A 14,536-nucleotide genomic window follows, 5' to 3' on the forward strand; every position below is an offset into this window, starting at 1 on the left:
TTACAGACCCAGCTTGGTTCTTCTCCTGTGTCTTCTCTTGGAGTTGTACCTGGTATTATTACTAGTTTTCATTCGAATCCATTGAGAAATGGGACGATTCTGCTTTTGTTTCCTGGCCAGGAATCGCTTGATCCTGAAAGTCTTGTAAGAAGACATGGTGAAGAGCAAATTCAATGGTACATAGGATGGCAGAAAAGAGAAAAGAGGAGCTCAGAGAGGTTTTTAAGAACTGCCACATACATGAGTCAGGGGTTTTGGCCTTTGGAAGGAAATGATGAATCAGTTCACTAAAAGAAAGGACGGGGCATTAAAGGACACTATCAACAGAGTTAAAAGGCAACCCATGAGAACTGCCTGGTGGTCCAGTGGTTTGAGACTCTCTGCTCCTAATGCAGGGGGCCCTGGTTTGATCCCTGGTCCCACATGCAATTAAGAGTTCAAATGCCACAACTAACAGATCCTGTATGCTGTAACTATGAATAAAAGAACCCACATGCCACAAGGAAGATCAAAGATCCTGAGTGCTGCAACTAAGACCTGGTGCAGCCAAATAAATAAATATTAAAAAAAAAGAAAGTGACTCTTTTCACAGGGTCTGTCTTAAAAAAATAAAAGGCAACCCATTGAATGGGAGAAATTATTTGCAAATCACATATCTGATGAGGGAGCAATATACAGAATATATAAAGAGTTTCTACAGCTCAACAATAAAAAACTAACAAGCCATTTAGGAGACAGGTAAAGGACTTGAATAGACAGTTCTCCAAAAGAGATATACAGATGGCCAATGAGCATATGAAAAAATGCTCAGCATCACTAACCATCAGGGTAACACACATCAAGACCAAGATGACATGGAAACAGAGGATAGCAAGAGTTGGCAAGGCTGTGGAAAAATGGAATCCTTGTGCACTGCTGGTTGGAATGTAAAATAGCCCAGTTGCTATGGAAAACAGCATGAAGTTCCTCAAAAACTTAAACACAGAATTACCCTATGGCCTCATAATTCCACTTCTGGTTATATACCCAAAGGAACTGAAAGCAGGAACTTTAATACCAAGGTTCATAGCAGCAGTATTCAGAATAGCCAACTGTGGAAGCAACCGAAGTGTCCATCAAGAGACGAATGGATAAACAAAATCCAGGGGATATTATTCAGCCTTAAAAAGTAGGCTACATGCTACAGTATGAATGAACCTCAAGGACATTACGATAAGTGAAATAAGCCAGTCACAAAAATATGAATAGTGTTTGATTCCACTTGTATAAGGTGCCTAGGGCAGTAAATTCATAGAAACAGAAAGTAGAATGGTGGTTATCAGGGTTGGGGGAGAGAGGAATGGGGAGTGATCATTTGGTGACTATGAAGGTTCAGTCTGGGAAGATAAAAAAGTTTTAGAGATGGATGGTGGTGATCATTGAACAACAGTGGAAATATACATAATGCCACTAAACTATACACTTAAAAATGGCGTCAATAGTACATTTTATGTGAACACACACACACACACATACCACTTGGAAAAATGGGAGGATAGGGTAGGAAGAAGTGGGGTGAAATGAGAGAAATTCAGACTTCCACAGGAGCTTCTCTCACAGTGGGTTCATCATGTTCAAGGTGGGGTTGCCTGCTGTGGAGTCGACAAACTCTGCTTGAGTTACTGTGTGTGAAAGGGCTGAGTCACTAAAATCCTGTACACGTGATATTCTTGCTAAATGTGACTGTCTGAAGCAATGTGGCCTCGTGAAAGAGAAGGAATATCCTTCTTTCATTTCCCAACCTTTAGTGATTGCCTTTCGGTAGCCCTCTGCCATGTGCTGTGGGAGCAACAAAAGAAGTCTTTGCCCTCACACTGTAGCAAAATGGCAGACGTGCTAAAAATGTAATGGCGTGTTATGCTTGCTTCTCAGAGCTAAAGCCAGGTCATCTGGCTTGTGAGAGTCCACCGGGAGCATCTCTTCCCAACTTTGTGTTCAGAGACATCACATTGGTAGTTTGACTGGGTATTTACACCACCGAAATCAGCAAATGCTATGAATCTTTCGAATCTCAGCTCTGTTACTGGCTGTGTAATCTTAGGTGAATCACTTAGCCTCCCCAGCCTCAGTTTCCTTATTTGTAAAATGGCTGTAGTAAGTGTCGGTTCTTTTCTCTCTCCTAGGAAGAGAATAATTTGATAGGATGCATCATTGCTTGATCCTGGATGACAGGAAGCCTGTCTCTCCTCAGATTAATAGCTGATACCTTACCTCATCCCCTCAATTGGCACCAATGTTGCCCTAGACTGGGGGTTGTCCATAGACGGCAATAACTTATAGTGCCCACGGGTACACACTTATTATGTACCTCGTGGGCCCTGAGGAGAGGGAGGGGGAGGCTTGTGATAGAGGAGATGATAACTGCTTTCTGTAGTTCATTGTTTCTTTATTTTTGGCTGTGCTGGGTCTTCGTTGCTGCGGGGGCTACTCTCTAGTTACGATTCATGGGCTTCTCATCACCATGGCTTCTCTTGTTGCAGAATGCAGGCTCTAGGTGCATGGACTTCAGTAGTTGCGGCACAGGGTCTCATTAGTTGTGGCTTGTGGGCCCTAGAGTGTGCAGGCTTCAGTAGTTGTGGTGCATGGGCTTAGTTACTCTGCAGCATGTGGAATCTTCCCAGACCAGGGTTTGAACACATGTCTCCTGTGCTGGCAGGTTGATTCTTATCCACTGTGCCACTAGAGAAGTCCCCACTGTTTCTTTCTTAAAAAAAATTTTTTTTAATTGAAGTATAGTTGATTTACAATGTTGTATTAATTTCAGGTATAAGCAAAGTGATTCATATATATATATATATATATATATATATACACGTATATATATATATATATACATATATATATGTTATTTTCCATTATAAGTTATTATAAGATAACGTATATAGTTCCTTGTGTCATACAGTAGGTCCTTGTTGCTTATCTATTTTTGTTGTTCAGTTGCCCAATCATGTCCAACTCTTTGCGACCCTATGGACTGCAGCACACCAGGCCTCCACATCCCTCACCATCTCCTGAAGTTTGCCCAAGTTCATGTCCATTGCATCAGTGATGCCATCCAACCATCTCATCCTCTGACGTCCTCTTCTCCATCTGCCCGTGTGTTAGTTTCCGCTGTACTATAAAGTGAATCAGTTATATGTACAAATATATTCCCGTCCTCTTGAAACTTCCTCCCACCCACTCTCATCCCACCCCTCTAGATCATCACAGAGCACCGATCTGAGCTCCCTGTGCTATACTGCAGATTCCCACTAGCTATTTGTTTTACACATAGCACTGTGTATATGTCGGGGCTTCCCCAGTGGCTCAGCAGTAAAGAATCTGCCTGCAGTGCAGAAGACCCAGGTTCGATCTCTGGGTCAGGAAGATCCCCTGGAGGAGGGCATGGTGACCCACTCCAGTATTCTTGCCTAGAGAATTCCACAGACAGAAGAGCCTGGCGGGCTACAGTCCCTAGGGTTGCAAAGAGTCAGATATGGCTGAAGTTAGACACAACTCAGCATACACGCACACAGTGTACATATGTCAATCCTAACATCCCATTGTTTCATTGTTTATAGTTGATTCCATGGCCTGCAATATTATGGATGTTTCACAACAACTGAATTTTAATTGCAGTAGTGGCCAAAAATTGTTGAGGAAAGCAAGATGGGGCATGGGGAAGAACTCTGGCCTTGGTGTTAGATCTGGATTTGTCTCCCAGTTCTGTCATCACTAGTGGTTTGGCCTTAGGTAACTGACTGCCTATGTATGAACCTCAGTTTCTCCAACTGTAAATGGAGATGATGACTACTATTGCATAGATGTGTTAAACGGCAAGGGGAAGACAACAGAGACAATACCATTTGGTAATCTGTCAAGAACAATTATATGTGCCATCGAATGTGAGCAGTAACACTGCTAGTTACCTAACATCTATTCTCTCCCTAGTACAAAACAGAAGAACCCCTATTTTATTTGAAGTAACGAAGCATCCAGCTTAGAGACTACACTTACAGGGCTTCACCAGTGGTCCAGTGGTTGGGAATCCACTTGCCAATGCAGGAAACACTGATCTGGGAGGATTCTCACATGCTACCTGGCAACGAAGCCCATATGGCACAACTACTGAGACCATATGCTGCAACTACTGAAGCTCTTGGGCTTCTCTGATAGCTCAGTTGATAAAGAATCCACCTGCAATGCAGGAGACTCCGGTTCGATCCCTGGGTCGGGAAGAGGCCCTGGAGAAGGAAAAGGCTACCCACTCCAGTGTTCTGGCCTAGATAATTCCATGGACTGTATAGTCCATGGGGTCACAAAGAGTCAGACACAACTGAGTGATTTTCACTGAAGCTTTTGTGCCTAGAGCCCATGCTCTGAAGCCACTGCAATGAGAAGCCCGGGTATTGAAAATATAGAGAGTAGTCCCCACTTGCTGCAACTAGAGAAAGCCAGAGAGCAGCAGTGAAAACCCAGCACAGTCAAAAATAGATAAATAAATCTTGAAATAAAAAAGTAGTAAAAAAAAGAAACAAAGACTACATTTCCTTACTGCTACGGGGAGCCAGCCTTCTATTTTTTTGAAATTTGATTCTTTATTAGAACTCTTCAGAACCAACCTTCTGACTAAGTTTCGGCCAATGAGGTATAAGTGGAAGAGTTGAAAGGACTTCTGGAGATGTTACTTCAAGGGATTGACTCAGTCAGGGGAGCCTCTTTTGCTTTTCCCTCCTTTCTCTTCTCGCCTGGAATCTGATGCTCCAACAGCTGTATTTGGCCTTGCAGTGACCTTGAAAATGGAAGCTCTCAGCCATGATGGTAGAACAGAATGATGGGAAGAGCCTGGGTCCATGCTATTGGTGGTGTACACTATTTCTGCCCTCTTCTGCCTACTTCTGGACCACTTTTATTTGACAGAGAAACACAATTGTCTCTTGTTTAAGTTTCTGTTACTTTGGATTTTCTGTTACATGCAGCTAAATCTAACCTGTATGGATATTGTTGAGTGGAGCTGTGGGTGACACGAGGGGAGAGGGGCCATTTCATATGGAGCACTTGCCTTGGGCTCAGATGGTTCACACATTTACGTGGTGTCAGGGTTCCCACTTGACTTCTCAGCATTTGACTCTGTTAAGCATTCTTTTCTTCTTAAAACTCTCATCCCCTGGCTTCTGTGACCTGGTGTTTGTGGGATCTCTCTCTCTCCCTTTTGAGTTTATATACATTTTATTTTAGACAAACTACATGACATATTTTTCCCCCTAAAAACAATGCCTCCACTCCAAACAAATCAGCATCAAAATAGATGAAGACCTCAAGATGACATCAGTCTCAGTGTTTTGTGGATGAAAAGCAGCAGCCGGTCAGTTTTGACAACAAGTGATGGCTCCAAAGTCACTGCCAAGTTTGTTAACATTTTCCCACTTGTAAGCCATTCTTAAAATCATATATGGGGGGGAGGGTGTCACACCATCTTCATGGTAGTTCAACAGAGAAACCACACCATCTAGATTCATGTTTTCGCCGATAAAAAATGGACAATTTTTAAAAGTTTGTTTATTTATTTATGTGCTGTGCTGGGTCTTCATTGCTGTACTCGGGGTCTACTCTTCATTGTGGTGTGCTGGCTTCTCATTGCAGCGGCTTCTCTTGTTGCTGAGCACAGGCGGTAAGTGCTCTGGCTTTAGTAGTTGCAGTTTGCAGGGTCTTGAGCTCCTACTGAGTAGTTGTGGCATGTGGGATCTTCCCGGAGCAGGGATTGAACTCATGACCCTTGCATTGGCAGGTGGATTCTTAACCACTGGACCACCAGGCAAGTCCCAAGAACTGATAGGTTTTGAAGTCAGCAAGGATGCACTTGATTTATTCTGCAGCTCCTGTCATATAAACGGTTTTACTCTTTCTGGTCTCTGTTCTTCAAGTTTCCCTTTGATTGACTTCATGTCATCTTTGATGTACTTCTTGTAGGCTTCTTTCGTAAAGGTGGTTTCCTGCAAGTGATGGTTCATGACAATATCGACATGAATCATTACTGTGCTTTCAGTACCTTAGCCTTCCAAGCCTTCAGAGCAAGCATTTCCACCAATGAGTGATTCATCGATGTTAACCCTTTGTCCTGTTGATCACCTTCCCCTTCACCTCCAGGCACAGCCCTCTGCGACCTCCCAGATCTTGTAGATATTGGAGAACATCTCATGAGGGCTGATGCGGTCCCAGTAGATGATCATGATGGCAACTGAAGAGACATGACTTCGGTGCTAGCTTCCCAGGAGCCCGGAGCTCAGAGTAAGCACTGTGCAGCCAGAGTGGTGCTTGGGGGTGGGGAGGGGGTGGGAGGAGAAAAGTGTGGGATCTCTTTTGATTATCAAGTGACAGAAACTTTGACTTCTACTGGCTTCAACAGCAACATCAAAAGAAGAGTCCAAGATTACATGTTTTGACTCAGTTAAATAGAGGGATTCAAACAATAGTATAGAGAGAGAAGCCACATTTAAAATACTTAACAATTGGCATTGCATTGTCATTGAACAGATGTCAGAGGAGGTGTCCAGGAAGTCCCCTGCTAGACCAAGCATTAACTCTTCAGTTACTGGATCATAGGGAAGTTCACGGGTTCCAGAAAGGTGACTAGGAGAAAGTGGGGGAATGATTCCTATCCCCAGGGGTTTCTGGGAAGCATTTACTTCCCAACAGAAATATTTCAACAATAATCAGCCATTCCAATGAGTACCAGATAAATAACAGCCCTGTGTTAGAACCTGGTTCAATTCAGTTCAGTTCAGTTGCTCAGTTGTGTCCAACTCTTTGCGACCCCATGGACTGCAGCACGCCAGGCTTCCTTGTGCATCACCAACTCCCAGAGCTTGCTCAAACTCAAGTCCATCGAGTTGGTGATGCCATCCAACCATCTCGTCCCCTGTCATCCCCTTCTCCTGCCTTCAATCTTTCCCAGCATCAGGGTCTTTTCCAATGAGTCAGTTCTTTGCATCTGGTGGCCAAAGTATTGGAGCTTCATCTTCAGCATCAGTCCTTCCAATGAATATTCAGGACTGATTTCCTTGAAGATTGACTACTTTGATCTCCTTGTAGTCCAAGGAACTCTCAAGAGTCTTCTCCAACACCACAGTTCAAAAGCATCAATTCTTTGGTGCTCAGCTTTCTTTATGGTCCAACTCTCATATCCATACATGACTAACTGGAAAAACCATGGCTCTGACAAGACAGACCTAGTTACTCTCTCTTTTTTTTTCCCATCTCTCAGCTGTACTATGCCATAAAGACTATGTTCTCAGACAGTCTCTCTCCCCCGGCTGTGAGATGGCTGCCCAATGACTCCCAGGGCTATGTTGTTCCTCATTCACAATCAGCAAAGAGGAGTGAGGCTCTTTCCTCCAGCAACCCTAGCATAAAGCCTGAGATTTGCTCTGATGGAGTTGGCTGAGATCATATGCACAATCTTGACTGATGAATGTGGCTTGGGGAGGCTTGGAATGGGAGACTGGCTTAGGCTGGGTCTCCTACCCCACCATTGGAGCCCCAGCTTAGAGGTAGCTCCTTTGGAGTAGACAGGCTTAAAGTGGGGCTGCTATTCCCCAAAGAAAAACTGGGGTACTGTTGTCAGAAGAAGAGGGGGCATGTAACATCCGATGGCTTGCTATAGCAGTAACAGGAAACCGCAAACACAGTGGCTTCAAACAACACAAATTATTCTCTTATAGTTCTGGAGGTCGGAGGTGTGAATGAGACTTCCGAGGCTGAGATCAAGGTGTTGGCAGAGTTGTGTTCCTTCAGAAGGTTCTGGGGAGAATCCCTTCCCTTCCTTTTTCTAGCTCCTGGAGGCTCCCTACATTCCTTGACTCATGGTCATATCACTTCCACTTCTGGTTCTGTTGTTACATTTCTTTTTCTGACTCTGACCCTCCTTCCGCCCTTACATAAGGACCCTGTGACTTCACTGGAGCCATCTGGATAATCCAGGGTAATTTCCCCATTTAAAAATCCTTGACTTAAGCATATCTGCAAAGTTCCTTTTACCATGTAAGGTAACATATTCACAAAGTCCAGGGATTAAGACGTGGACATCTTTGGGCCAGAGGAACAGGGTGAGAGGTAGACATTATTCTGCCTATCACAGAATGGGTTCCGGATGGTAAAGGTAACAAGTGTCTATTATCTCCTTTGCCTGCCACCTCTCTGACCATTCTTCCATATCTTTTGCAGGTCTATCCTCTTTTACCTGACTTTACATATTGGGTTTCTCAGGTTTCAGCTCCAGACCTCTTCTATCTTTGCTCTATATTCTCTCCCCAGGCAAGCCCACTGAGTCCAGGGCATTATTACCAACTATGGTTACATATTCACATCTCCAGCTCAAATATCTCTGAGTCTGGACCAATATACCTAAATGCCCATTTAACACCTCCACTGGGCTGTCTAAATGGCCCACCAAATTCAAGATGTCTAAAACCTTGTCAAATCCAGCCCCAAGTCAGTAACTGGACCACAAACCCTCCAGTTATGGGAGTCAGAAACGTAGACAATCATGCTTAATTCCTCCTCCCAATCCAATCCTTATCTGAGTCTTTTCTTTTTCCTTTAATATTTGATATCTATTTCTTTGACTGCAAGGTCTTGCCAGATCTTCACTGCAGCATGTGGGATCTTTTAGCTGTGACACTTTTACTCTCAGTTGTGGCATGTGGGATCTAGTTTCTTGACCAGGGATCGAACTCAGGCCCTCTGCATTGGGAGTGCAGATCTTAGTCACTGGACCATGAGGGAAGTCCTCTCTTTTTTATTTTTTAAATTGTTTTATTGAATTTTATTTGTAGTAACAATAATCATTAAAACCAAACAAAAACAAACAATTAGCAAAAAACAAAACAAAAAACCCTCCACCCTGAATGGGAATAATACCCATTTCAAAACCCTTTGAAGTTTGATTGAGCTTTTTCAATTTTACCTTCTTGATCTTAAAAACATCAATTTCTCTGTCTATTCACCTTTCACTCCAAGCCACCACTTTTGTCTAAGCTCTTGTCCGGACTTCTTCCCTGGCCACCTAAACTAGTCTCTGGATCAATTAGGATCCACCTCCAGTTTGTTTTCCACACCATTGCCAGGGTTATTTTTCCAAAATGCATATCTGATCATTTAACTCACCCACTCAGAACACTTCACTGGCTTTCCATTGCTCTTAGGAGAGAGATCAAAACCCTTCCCACGGTATCTCAGCATTTGCAGGGTCTGCTCCCTATCTATTTCTCTAATCTTGCCTCCCTTCAAGAGTCTATTGGGTTTTCTGCCCATGGATGCCGCTGAGAAAGCATCGTTGAAGTCTTCCCCTGCTCCATTGCCGTCATGGCTAAGTCAGACTCTCTCAAAGAGCCCAAACAGCTGCGGAAGCTCTTCATCGGAGGATTGAGCTTCGAAACAATCGATGCAAGTCTGAGGAGCCATTTTGAGCAATGGGGAATGCTCATAGACTGTGTGGTAATGAGGGATCCAAACACCAAGTGCTCCAGAGGCTTCAGGTTTGTCACATAGGCCACGGTGGAGGAGGTGGATGCAGCCTTGAATGCAAGGCCACACAAGGTGGATGGAAGAGTGATGGAACCAAAGCAGGCCATCTCAAGAGAAGATTCTCAAAGACCTGGTGCCCACTAAACTGTGAAAAAGGTTTTTCTTGGTGGTATTAAAGAAGACACTGAAGAACATCACCTGAGAGATTATTTTGGACAGTATGGGAAAATTGAAGTGATTGAAATCATGACTGACTGAGGCAGTGGCAAAAAGAGACGCTTTGCTTTTGTAACCTTTGATGACCATGACTCCGTAGACAAGATTGTCATTCAGAAATACCACACTGTGAATGGCCACAACTGTGAAGTGAGAAAAGCCCTGTCTAAGCATGAGATGGATAGTGCTTCATCCAACCAGAGAGGTCAAAGTGGTTCTGGAAACTTTGGTGGCAGTTGTGGAGGTGGTTTTAATGGGAATGACAACTTTGGTCGTAGAGGAAACTTCAGTGGTTGAGGTGGCTTTGGTGGCAGCTGTGGTGGTGGCAGATATGGTGGCAAGCAGGGGTGGTTATAAATGATTTGGTAATTTTGGAGGTGGCGGAAGCTACAATGATTTTGGCAATTACAACAATCGATCTTCAAATTTTGGACCCATGAAAGGAGGAAACTTTGGAGACAGAAGTTCTGGCCCCTATGGTGGTGGAGGCCAATACTTTGCCAAACCATGAAACCAAGGTGGCTATGGTGGTTCCAGCAGCAGCAGTAGCTATGGCAGTGGCAGAAGGTTTTATTTACTGCCAGGAAACAAAGCTTAGCAGGAGAGGAGAGCCAGAGAAGGGACAAGGAAGCTACATGTTACAACAGATTTGTGAACTCAGCCAAGCGCAGTGGTGTCAGGGCCTAGCTGCTAAAAGGAAGACATGTTTTAGACAATACTCATGTGTATGGCCCACTCCAGTACTCTTGCCTGGAAAATCCCATGAACGGAGGAGCCTGGTAGGCTGCAGTCCATGGGGTCGCTGAGAGTCAGACACGACTGAGCGACTTCACTTTCACTTTTCACTTTCATGCATTGGAGAAGGAAATGGCAACCCACTCCAGTGTTCTTGCCTGGAGAATCCCAGGGATGGGGGAGCCTGGTGGGCTGCCGTCTATGGGGTCGCACAGAGTCGGACACGACTGAAGTGACTAAGCAGCAGCAGCAGCATGTGTATGGGCAAAAAACTCAAGGACTGTACTTGTGACTAATTGTATAACAGGTTATTTTAGTTTCTGTTCTGTGGAAAGTGTAAAGCATTCCAACAAAGGGTTTTCATGTAGATTTTTCTTCTTTTGCACCCATGCTGTTGATTGCTATATGTAATAGTCTGATCATGATGCTGAATAAATGTCTTTTTTTTTTTTTAAAGAGTCTATTGGTCTCTCAGTGCACAGACTAGGAGAAAATATTTGCAAATAATGTGACTGACATGGGATTAGTCTCCAAAATTTACAAACAGCTCCTGAGGCTTAATAGCATCAAAACAAACAACCCCATCAAAAAATGGGCAGAATATCTAAATAGACATTTCTCCAAAGAAGACATATAGATGGCTAAGAGGCACATGAAAAGATGTTCAACATTGCTAATTACTAGAGAAATGTAAATCAAAACTAAACTGAGATATCACCTCACACCAGTCACAATAGCCATCATTTTAAAATCTACAAACAATAAATGCCTGAGAGGGTGTGGAGAGAAGGGAACCCTCCTACACTGGTGGGAATGTAAATTAGTATAGCCACTATGGAGAACGGTATGAAGTTTCCTTAAAAAACTAAAACTAGAGCTACCATCTGACCCTGCAATCCCACTCCTGGTCATATATCTGGAGAAAAATATGTTCCAAAATGATTCTTGCATCCCAATGTTCACTGCAGCACTATTTTCAACAGCCAAGACATGGAAGCAACCTAAATGTCCATCAGCAGAGGAATGGATAAAGAAGACGTGGTACATATACATATGTTTTTTAATGGAATATTACTCAGCCATTAAAAAGAATGAAATAATACCATTTGCAGCAACATGGATAGACCTAGAGATTGTCATACTGAGTGAAGTAAGTCAGAGAAGGAGAAATATTGTATGACAACCATTAGATGTGGAATCTAAAAAGAAATGATACAAATGAACTTATTTACAAAACAGAAACAGACTCACAGACTTAGAGAATGAACTTATGGTTGCTGGAGGTGGAGGATGGATGGGAGGAAGGGATAGTTAGGAAGTTTGGGATTGACATGTACATATGACTGTATTTAAAATGGATAACCAGCAGGATCCTACTGTATAGAACACAGAACTCTGCTTAATGTTATGTGGCAGCCTGGATGAGAGGGAAGTTTAGCAGAGAGTGGATACACATATGTGTAGGGCTGCGTCCCTTTGCTGTGCACCTGAAACTATCATAGTATTGTTAATTGGCTATACTCCAAAATAAAATAAAAACTTTTTTTTTACAAAAAGATTCTTTTGAGCTTTTATTTCTTCCCCCACCCTTCCTCAAACTTGCCATATTCTTTTTCATCATTTAACCATGGCATATTCTGTGCACTCTGCTAGACCTCTAATTCATCTTTCGTATTTCCGTGGACCCTTTTCAATCGCCTGGACTAGACCAAATTCTCCCATTGTAAACTGTCATTGATTTCCCTGATAGACTGTGTATTTCACCCAAGCAGTGCTAACACAATGCTAATTTTCCATTTACTTGTCTACTCATTTGATTAATTCTTGTTCTCCCCAACACAACCACTATGAGTCTGTAAGCTCCAGGGAAGCAAGGGCTCTGTCTGTGTCTGTTCACCGTGAAATCCCAGCCCCTTGTTCTGGAGGCAGTTCATGTCTCTTAAAATCACAGATGCACATGCTCATCTTTGGATCAGGACACTAAGGTTTGTTCCGAGGTCATATAGCCAGCAGGTGGGCAAATTCCAAACCTGACTCCCAAACCTGTCCTTTCTTCTTTTCACTCTGCTGTCCTCCCAGGTGGGGGAAGGGTTGGGATTGTGCCATTTTGGGGTGTGCAGTTCTAGAAACTTCATCTGCTTCCTGAAGTCTTTGGAAATGAATCTCTAAAAGCCTAACAGTTGGCCTGAACTCACAGGGGTGGCGGGGTGGTGGCGGGGAGTTCTGCTTTCCCTTTTTCTTCCTTTTATGTTTTGGTTTCCTCCCTCCTTCTGTTTTTCTCCTTCCTTTCCTTTCTTCCTTCCCATTTTCCAAAATATGCACGAAGTTTCTGCTCATTGCCAGACTCTGTTCAGGAGGGTGGTGACACAGAGGTGAATCAAACAGAATCTCTGTCCTCAAAGAGCTCAAAGTCTAGTCTGTTAGAGTCTAGGTCAAGTAAATAAATTCCAATCCACTTTCATTTCCTCTTCTGTAAAATGGGCATCGTTCTTACTACACCAGAGTTTTTGGGTGCATGTAACTACAGTCACTCTGGAATGAAATTTTTAGGACATTGGATGGATATCAGGATTAAAAAGAAAGCAGGAGAACCGGACAGGAAACAGGAGGGTGGGCAGCTAATGGAGCCAAGGAACTTGCTTGTGAGGACAATGCCCCTGGCACTGTTCCCACTGTGACTATCCCAGCTGTTCTCTTGTCTTTGCAATTGTCCCCCAAGATTCAAAGACCCAGGTGGGAACATCCCATGAAGCAAGCATGGGTCAGTCACCTAGCCAGACTCAGCTGCTTAGCTTTATGGAGAGGAGAGAATTGCCCCCTTTTCATGGAAGAACAGGAACTGGCACTCAGAGCCCCTGCCACTGATGCTCTCATTTCCCTGTGGTTCTTGGGTGACACAAGGGTCAAAGGATCTCTTGAGAGGTCATCTATCCAGCCAGTCCCTGGACAACGATCAGCTCTTAAGTAATAGGACTGGAACTTGAATTTGGGTCTAGCGGGCAGAGTAGCAGTTAGACCTTTTGGCTGCAAGCAACAGACACCTTCACTGCCAGTTTTCAGCAAAAGAGAATTTGTTGGAGGGATGTGGTCGAGGCTCAAAAATTTATTGGTAGCTGGAGAAGTAAGTTAGGGGACAAACTGGAACCAAAGGAGAGATGGAGGGTCTAGGATCAGGGGGGAGACACATTGACACTTGAGTGCTGCCACCACCAGTGTAATGAATGACCTCCAACAAGATCTCCTATCTTGGCTGCACTGTTTCTAAATTCCAATTTTCAGGAGAACATGTTTGACAAGGTTAGTTTCCATCATGGACCTATCCTCTAGGGTGAGAAGAAGGATATGGTTTCTTTAGTGGCATGGGTCATTTGGAGTTACTTTTCCATCAAGGTCACAAAGAAAATTAATACATTGTTGAGGGGTATATCAGTTATCTATTACTGAAATGATAGTGCAGAGCAAACAATCACATATTTCCAAAGCGAGCAAAAATAAGCTTATACATCTGGTGGTCAGCTAGGCAGCTCCACTGATTTCAGTTGGACCTACATGTCTGGGGGCTTCCCTGATAGCTCAGTTGGTAAAGAATCCGCTTGCAATGCAGAAGACCTGGGTTCAGTCCCTGGGTTGGGAAGATCCCCTAGAGATGGGAAAGGTTACCCACTCCAGTATTTTGGCCTAGAGAATTCCATGGACTGTATAGTCCATGGGGTCGCAAGGAGTAGGACACGACTGAGCGACTTTCACTTTCACTTTCACTACACATCTGGAGGTTGCCTGGGTATTGGCTGATTTAGTCTGACCTTGTCTGGGAGAACTAGGCTCTCTGGTTCTGTTCTCCCAGTAGGTTACTTCTGATATGTTCTCCTGGGTAATGGCAGAGGCAGGAGAGAAGGCAAATCCTATCACACAAGTGTTTTTTAAGGCCCACCTTACAGCACATTTGCTAATATCCTAGACACGTGACTAAGACCAGCATCTGAGTGAGAGCGCTGTGAAATTTCATGGCAAAGGCTGTCGATAGAGTTGGCCTTCTCTCCAC

At 43.7% G+C, this 14,536-nt stretch overlaps 3 pseudogenes; 1 reads left to right on the plus strand and 2 right to left on the minus strand.

Moving 5' to 3' along the window:
- Positions 1-156, minus strand: LOC145540976 (large ribosomal subunit protein eL39 pseudogene; annotated as a pseudogene).
- A 5,274-nt stretch (positions 157-5,430) lies between these two features.
- On the minus strand, positions 5,431-6,248 carry LOC145540717 (translationally-controlled tumor protein-like; annotated as a pseudogene).
- Positions 6,249-9,381: 3,133 nt separating this feature from the next.
- LOC145540508 (heterogeneous nuclear ribonucleoprotein A1 pseudogene) lies at positions 9,382-10,284 on the plus strand (annotated as a pseudogene).
- The last annotated feature ends 4,252 nt before the right edge of the window (positions 10,285-14,536 follow it).

Source organism: Giraffa tippelskirchi, chromosome 3 (genome assembly GCF_054371585.1).
Source record: "Giraffa tippelskirchi isolate mGirTip1 chromosome 3, T2T-mGirTip1v1.2.pri, whole genome shotgun sequence".
Lineage (NCBI taxonomy): Eukaryota > Metazoa > Chordata > Mammalia > Artiodactyla > Giraffidae > Giraffa > Giraffa tippelskirchi.